Source organism: Callospermophilus lateralis, unplaced genomic scaffold (genome assembly GCF_048772815.1).
Source record: "Callospermophilus lateralis isolate mCalLat2 unplaced genomic scaffold, mCalLat2.hap1 Scaffold_858, whole genome shotgun sequence".
NCBI classification, from domain to species: Eukaryota; Metazoa; Chordata; class Mammalia; order Rodentia; family Sciuridae; genus Callospermophilus; species Callospermophilus lateralis.
Genome location: NW_027516671.1, coordinates 81,125 through 89,671, shown reverse-complemented (window position 1 = coordinate 89,671; position 8,547 = coordinate 81,125). Strand labels below are relative to the sequence as shown.

The following is an 8,547-nucleotide window of genomic DNA, read 5'->3' as shown; positions in this document are numbered from 1 at the left end:
AAGACCTCTGTATCCAGTCCAAGCCTCAGAGGCATAGCCTGGACTTCAGATGTCTCAGTGGCAGTTTCTCCCAGTACCTGACCTCCAACAGCCAGACCACAGGCATTCTCACATGTCCTGAGAGACATAGGGAGGAGTCATCCTGCTGCACAGCACTCAGAATCACACCACTCTCAACCTTCCAGATCCTTAAGAAATTCATGATGGATGGACACCACAGCACCATGGCAGCAGCTGCTTCAGGCAATAATGTCATGGCTACCCCATGCCAATCCCTCAACACAAGCCAGGTAGAAACACCTCAGCAGAGCTGTCCTTCGCAGGACCCTGTGGTCAGGAAGAAGGATAGATCATTGTCTTTTGCTGCCACCATACCCAGACACAGAGACTTCCCTGCAGTGGACAGCAGCTTCCTTCCACAATGTCAACCCTAGCTAGGTCAGGGGAGTGGGAGGAAGGACAGGGTACTCACTCAGTTTGCTGGCCTTCAGCACCCAGGCCCCAGGATGACTTTAATCCACCTGTGGTTACTGACATTTGAGATGCAGGCCTTCCATGCCACCCCAGCTATTTCTAGGAGAAGTTTCTGCTCACTGAAGGAAACAGGCCCTCCTGGTTAACCACAGAGCAGTGTGTCACAGGCTTCATTGTGGCTCAAATCATAGCATTTCATTCACTTATAAATCAAACCAAAGACTCAAAAGAAAATCTACCTCAGCCCAGATTGCAGCCAAATCTAGAAGTACTCATACAACAACATGAGAAATTAAGGGTAATTTCTGAGACACTTACCTCTCTATGGTTAAGTCTGAATTTCTCTTTGAGGTCTTTCCTTCCACTGCCACTGGTTTTCCCTGTGTGCATTCCAGGTCTGTGCGCTCCTCATCTTCTTGATGCAGGAACAGTATCGGGTCCTCCCATTGGCACTCCGCCTGAGAACCTCCGAACCTGCACAGCCTTCTTTCTTCAAACCTGCTGCTTAGGAGAGTTGGGCAGGACAGAGCTTCATCTCCCCTTCATATGAGGCCTGAGATTAGGACACATATTTAGCATCCTCAGAGGCAGAGATGACTCATCTGGTTTGGAGCTCTGTGCTCATGCCCCTGGCCTGGAACTAAGGCAGAGGTTTTTGAAAACAAGCTCCTGCCCCACCCCCCCACCCCCGCCCCAGAATTCACCTCCAGCAGGGAAGATAAAACACACATAATATAAACCTGTGCCCATGTTTTTAGTATGGCTTGTGGGGGCTGCACAGGCCTCAAACTGATGTTGCCCACTGTGCTGGTCAAGCTGGTTAAGCAGGATTGTAGAGTAAAAGGGGGAAGTGAATGAGAGAAGGCAGAAATCAAGAGGTCTCTGTAGATTTCAACTGGGGCAATTCCTGTATTTAGGAGGGACTTCCAAACTCTCAGTGCTGCGGCAGAATGTGTCAGAGGTGAATCATGTGCTAGAGGATCAGAGCCTGTGTCCTCTGGAGGACTAATAAGACCCAGAGTGACTGAAGGGCATGGAGATGGTCCATGCAGAACCAGCTGGGGCCACGTTGGTCTGGTTTCCTCTGTCACAGATACCTTCCCTAAGGCCTGCAAGCACTTTCTACGGGGCATGGAGAGAGCAAGACCCTCTGCTGAGTCCAGGAGCCTTGGAGCTAGCATTCACTAGGTGAGTGGGTTTTGAATGTCTCTGCAGACTGTTTGGACAGGTGTAAGTCCACACCCCAAGAGCTGTAAGTACATCCCCACTGCTGGGAGCTCCCTCAAAGGATCCTGTCTGGGCTCATACCTCAAGTCAGAGCCCTGGTCAGTGCACAGTCCCTAGTCTGTAAGGACTGAGGCACTGGCACCTTGACTCATCTGATGGTCAGAGCAGGAAAGCCTGGGTGGTGCTACTCCCTGCAACAGCCTCATTCACAGAGTTTCAACTAGAATAGGAATGGTGCAGCAGAGGATGAGTCAGGTAGAAGGCTCATATGTGTACCAAGGTGACAACAAGCCAATTGGTGGACTGAGTACTGTGAAATGCCTGCTTGTATGGCCAGGGCTGAGAAGGCAGCTGAGCTGTTCACCTCCACTGCAGCTTGTGACCTGTGCTGAAAGCTTCTGGGCATGCACCATGGCCCAGAGCCCACCTTTCAGGGACAGGACTGCCCACATGATAATTCCCCTGATCAGCTCTGGGAGGCTGGCAGGGCATTGTGAGGCCAGAGGCACATATATCCCATGCAGTCTGCAGCCAGGGCTGTCCATGCCCAATGGACCTCAGGGCTGGGTGGACCCAGCCACTAGGATCATTTTACAGGAGACTTATCCCAGATACTGGATCCAGGAAAGCTGAAAGAGACTTAGACAATTCCCCTATTCCCATTCCCACTTGTCTTCCTGCCTGGTCTCCACATGCTCCACAACACAGTGGTGGCTATATTGACTTGAATACAGATTTTAACCTCCTCCTTGTTTCTTCTGGTCAGTAAAGGCTGTTTCTTACACTGTCTTCTCTTCAGCCAGCAGGAGTGGATGTGGGTCATCTGAATCATGCTGCATCTGAAGATAACTACCGGCCCAGGAGCACAGAACCGTTCACACTGCAGGCCATGCAGAGAACAGGTGGGAATTCCCATAATGTCCGTAATCCCAGGAACCCAGAGAGCCCTCATTTTGGCTCTTATAGCTGCTCATATGAAGCGCTTCCATCACACAAAGGTCTTGTAAGCTATAGTGAGATCCCACCACCCTATGTTGAGTATATTCTCAAGCTAGGCTGGCAAGGTAAGTCCAGTCTTTCCCTGTCCCATATCTGGAAAATACGCAGGCTCTGTTGCTTTATTAGGTACCATATGGATCCTGGACTTGGGGTTTGGACATTGGGTAAATCACTGAACCTCAGTCGTGTTTCTTATCTGTGAAATAGGGAACATGCCTGCCCCTAGATTTGTGGAAGGAGAACCCCAGTACAGGAACTGGGTCACTGCAGTCAGATATGGCCACTGCATGAGCCAGGAGGAAGGGATCCAAGCCCCAGGTCTGCAATTCCTTGTTCTGTAGGCCAAGGACTACTGACATGGGTCCAGGGGAGGAACAGGAGCAAGAGCACCAGCAGAAAGAGCCATGAGTCTGGCCAGCAGCCACTTAGTCCCAGTGTGTGAAGCTAAGCTGCAGGGCCTGTGGAGCCACCTTCCTCCAGAGTTGGTTAGCCAGCCTGCCCAGGAGGGTGGGGAGTGGTATCAGTGACCAGTCCACTTCAGATGCAGCCTCTTGATTAGTTTTATAAAATTATAAGCCTGGGAAGGAAAAAAAAAACCTGTGGTTAAACCATGTGTCTCATTTTGGATCTGGACATGTGGGTACCATAAAAAGTAAGAAAAACATATTTGGTGAGAGACAGTGAAGTGGTTTGGACCAAAAAAGATGGCAGTGGTCCTTGCAGAAGGAGTTATCTGGGCAACATCTCTTGCCATAGCTGTTGTCTGGCTGGCAGGGGTTTGTGTGAAGTAAGGCAGGGGTGAACCTGAGCTAGAGCCTGGCCCTGTTTGGCCTTCACACCACCTCATGGTGGGACAGGTCCAGCCTGTGGTTTCCACAATGCCCCTGGATTCTAAGCACTGCATGAGCAGGACCTTAAAACCCCTGTCAATGTTCAATCCCACATGAGATCTAAGCTACAATTTGTACCGTGGGCCTGCAGAAAGGAGCACGGGAACTCAGCCCCTAAACCAAACTCTATGTTATGTCAATTTCCTCACCTGCCAGGTCCCACTGATGAATGGCTCAAGTAACTGGAACTTGGATCAGGACAGACCTTGGGGCCTCATCCCCTTCAGGCAGATCATAGGGTTCCCCTGCCTAGCTCACCACCCCCAACTGTGTTTCTGCCCATCCCATTCTGGACCAACTTAGCCCATTCCACATCTGCTCATCATGCACTACTTCTGGGCTCTGGTCATGTTGGCCTCCAAAATCTAGGAAATACATGCTTCTTGAATGCTGTGCTACAGTGCTTGAGCAGCACTCGGCCTCTTGGAGACTTCTGTCTATGAAGAGACTTCCGTAAAGAGGTGCCCAAAATGGGCCAGGACCAAGAACTTACTGAAGCCTTTGCAGATGTGATTGGTGCCCTCTGGCACCCTAACTCCTGTGAAGCTGTGGATCCTACTGAATTCCAAGCTGTCTTCCAGAAATACATTCCCTTCTTCTCTGGAAACAACCAGCAGGATGCCCAAGAGTTCCTGAGACTCCTCATGGAAAGACTACACCTTGAACTCAACAGACAAGGTTGCCGGCTCCACCAATCTTGGCCAATGATCCAGCTCCTTCTCCACCTCTCAGAGGAGAGACTCTGCTCAAAGAACCAGAGTTAAGTGATGATGATTGAGGCAACCTAATGTGGAAGCATTACCCGGAACGAGAGGATAGCAAGATTGTGGACCTGTTTGTGGGCCAGTTGAAAAGTTGTTGCATGTGCCAGGCCTGTGGGTATCGCTCCATGACCTTTGAGGGTTTTTTTGATCTGTCCCTGCCCATCCCCAAGGAAGGGTTTTCTGGGGAGAAGGTCTCTCTGTGGAATTGTTTCAACCTTTTCACCAAGGAAGAAGAGATAGAGTTGGAGAATGCCCTATTGTGTGACCGATGTTGCCAGAAAAAACAAAGTACCAAAAAGTTGACAATACAAAGATTCCCCTCAATCCTCATTCTCCATCTGAACCAATTCTCCACCTCCCAAGGCACCATCACGAAAATTTCAGTAGATGTAGACTTCCCACTGCAGCAAATGAGCCTAGGGGACTTTACCAGTGACAAAACTGTGAGCCCTGTTTATGAGCTTTATGCCCTTTGCAACCACTCAGGCAGTGTCCACTCTGGCCACTACACAGCCCTGTGCCAAAGCCAGACTGGTTGGCATGTCTATGATGACTCTTGTGTCTCCCCTATAAGTGAAAATCAAGTGGCATCCAGTGAAGGCTATGTGGTATTCTACCAACTAATGTAGGGGCCCTCCCAGTACTTAGGACAGCCCCTGTAAGCCCTGCCATCTGTGAAACCCTTAAAACACCCTTAAGTCCAAGGGTCCCCATTGACCTGAGCTATCTCTTTTTCTGTATTTTTATTTGGGGAGCAAGGTGGAGTGGATATAGTTCCCATTTTTAATTTTTTTTACTAAAAGTACCTTTCCATCTGGAGGCTCCCTTTTCACTCAGCCCTGTGTACAGAGCTTTCCAGACTTCTGCCCATGTACAGCCCCTATAAACTCTGAAACTTAACTTTTTGTGAATAAATTAAGAAAAAAACATATTTGGGAACCCAAAGAACAATGTGAGGCCATGCCTTCTTTTCCCCATGTGAGGCTGGAGTGGCCATGAAGGCCTCCATGAACATATTGTGTGTCTGCCTTTGTATGCTGTTGCTATTACTGGTCACTGATTTCCTGCTCATGTTCTAGCAAATCCAACTGACCTGGATTTGTGTGACAGCATCCCCAGCCAGCCATTCTCCCAGTCACCCAGGGTAATGAGAGCATCCATGTTTGGAGGGTTGGTGGGGAGTGACATGGTGGGGCTGTGGCTTACCTGAAGGTCAGGAAGGCTGGACATGAACCACAGCTGCTGTTGGCTGAAACACCTCCTGAGGCTGGGTAACCTGGTCTGTGAAAGGGACAGTTATGTCCCAGATCAGATCTTGATCTGGGATGGATGTTGTCCTTCCACAACAGCTGCACTAAGGTCTTCATTTCTTCTCAGGACCTTTGCCCCCCCTCCACACACACACACAGAGGATCACTAGTCTGCACCCAAGAGACAGCAAGGGAATGCTCATCCTTGCTGTGAGCCCCGTAGGGCCCAGTCCCGGTGGTTCTGCTCACTGGCCTTAGCCCAGGCTACCCATCCACTTTGGGGTAGAGTCTGGCTGCAAGTCCTTCCTGAGCACAGAGCACCATCATAAGCTGTGGAGATCTTTATTCTAGGATGCAAATGATTACTCAGAAAGGTATTTATCCTTTTCAGTGTTCTTAGAGAAAGGCTGGCTGGGGATTCTGTCACACAAATCCAGGTCAAAGAGAATGGGGTAATGCTAACATTAATGAGATTTATTTCTTACCCTGAGTGGAAGAACTTTGTGCACTCTATTTAAGGTACAATAAATCATAACTTTTTCCTCCATAATAGGTGAATCAGGGTACAATTACTAAACCTGTGTGAGTGCTGGACACTTTGATCTCTCATCATTCTGATTTTTTTCCCAAATTATTTATACATATCTACTGATCAAATTCAAAATTGAGGGAGACCCCCAACATGGTTCCAGTATGTCTCTATGCATAAGTTCCCACACTTCTTAACCTATGTGCTGCAAATTCTAGTCATTTTATTCCTCTGCAATCTAAGCCCCAGATCCTCAATCCGAGAGTCAACCTGGTCCCTCAATGTTCATTGTACAAATTGATGGCCTGGGAACTTTGAATGAACTGAGTAGATCATAAGGCTTCCTTCTTTTCTGTACCATGTCTTAGGAATTAATCTTTTGTTTCCTGCTACCCATTGACTTGAAAATTATTGTTTCCTCTATCTCTCCATACTCCCATTTTATGTGACAAGATAAATCTAGTTTGTTACCCTATATTGGACATAATTTGAAGATAGGGTTAGTTTTTAACTGTCTTCATTGAAGATGGATTCAAGATTGTCAATTTTATAGACATCTTTTATAAGGAAACAATATAAAAGATTATCATATTTAACACATATGACTGATGACTGAGATTATGTACAAATTATTTGACATAGACATGCTTCCATCTCTCTTGGGTAAAACTTCATGTGTTGTACAAGAACGTAAATACTTCAGAGTAACATAAACTATGTATTTTTCATTTTTGCATCCCACACATGATTTTCCAAAGCACATTGATCATATTCGGTGCCAAAGACTGTGTCAATTCCTCAAGTTTCTTTTCATACATGTCATGCATTATAAAATTCTTCCAAACACTTTGAATAAAAAATCAATAACAATATATTCAAACATTTAAAATTAGCTGTCTTTTTTCATAGATATTTTAAAATTAACAGTTTGAAATTTTACCAAAAGTGAGGTGCTATGTAACTCAGTGAGATGCTGTCTGAAAAGAAAATATAAAATAGGACTGGGGATGTGGCTCAGTGATTGAGTGCCCTTGAGTTCAAACCCTTTGTATCCCCCCAAAATGTAAAATGCTGTTTTCATATAAGTGGACTCTCCTAGTTCCAAAGCTTCTAAAATATTCAGGAGAGAATTTGTTATCTAAATACTAAGTGATTTTCTATAATAAACACAAGGAATGTTGTGTTTTTCCATCCTCAGATGATTTGTAAATCAGAATAGAACATTGACATTTTTAAGGAACACAATGATCCTTTACTGAACTACCTGCTCTTGTCTCCACACTGTCCTCCAGTTATAGAATACATGATTTCTATAATTTATTCTGAACTTTATTTGAAACTGCTAAGAACTATAAGTGCTTTAAGTGATTAGCCACAAACTGTGAAATGTTTTTAATTTTAAAAGAGCAAGGATCATCCCTTAATAGAAGTTATAATGAATAATGATTTAAACTATAAGGAAAATTTGCTTGTTGTCAGCCATCCTAGAATTCCCCTCCTCTCCCTAACTTTTTTAACTTTGAAATAGTCATGTTAAAGAGAACTTTCAGTTTTTTAAATTGTTAGGATTTTATGTAAATATCAATAACTATTCTAAGCCTGAAAATTTTCATGACCAAACAAGAAATACATTAAAAGTAGAAAAGTCTGAATAAGGTTCATTACTGCATTAATTTAGAAAGTATGTGGAAGACAGGAAAAATGTTGGTATTAAATAATTAAAACTAAATATTGCTTTTCTTTCCTACAGAGGGACACAGTCTTGTGCCACCCTCTTCTCACAGCTGATTCCTTTGTTGGGTTTTCCAAGGGCCTGTGCATCTTTTCAGCTGGCAGGATTCTGCGAAGGGACCTCTCCATTGCAGGACTCAGGTCCTGCAGTACTCAGGTCCTCTAGTGCCCCTAGCCAGGTGAGTCTCCCAGGACCCTGGAGACTGCTGGTATCCAGGTGGGAAAGGAACGGGGTCAGGGGAGGCAACCCTCCAAATCCTATACCCTCCTCAGTGTGCTTCCACTCCTGGTCTAGCATGCCTGTCTGGAGCTGGAATGGAGGGCCAAGTGAGGGGATGGGGCCTCCTTCAGAGGGGGCAGGGGGCGGAAGGGGCGAGGTGAGCAGGAGTTGAAGGGCGGGGACCCTGGAGGGGGCGGTGTCTCTGGGCGGGGCAGAAGCTTGTCTGCAGGAAGCAGTGCTTGTGCTGAGGCCTGTGCTGGCGGACCCACCCACTAACAGACACGTGGAGAGAGACCTTAGGACCCGGTCAGGCTCTGGCTGAGTGGCAGGAGTCCCTGTGGAAGGGACAGCAAGGAGGTTTCTGGAGCCAGACCCAGGGAGGTGGGTAGGCTAGCAGCGGGCTCGAGGTGCATCCAGGCTGAGCCACTTCTCCTGGTTGGAGAGCTGCGCTTTCCATGGAGTA

General features: G+C 46.8%; 1 long non-coding RNA gene and 1 pseudogene across 1 annotated transcript; both read left to right on the top strand.

Annotated features, from left to right (window-relative positions):
- Nucleotides 1–1,544: 1,544 nt before the first annotated feature.
- LOC143641112 (uncharacterized) lies at nucleotides 1,545–7,953 on the top strand. Its single transcript, XR_013155229.1, has 3 exons — nucleotides 1,545–1,662; nucleotides 2,501–2,603; nucleotides 7,884–7,953. It is a non-coding gene; the product is annotated as an uncharacterized LOC143641112 (long non-coding RNA).
- On the top strand, nucleotides 3,579–4,983 carry LOC143641113 (ubiquitin carboxyl-terminal hydrolase 21 pseudogene; annotated as a pseudogene).
- Nucleotides 7,954–8,547: the final 594 nt, after the last annotated feature.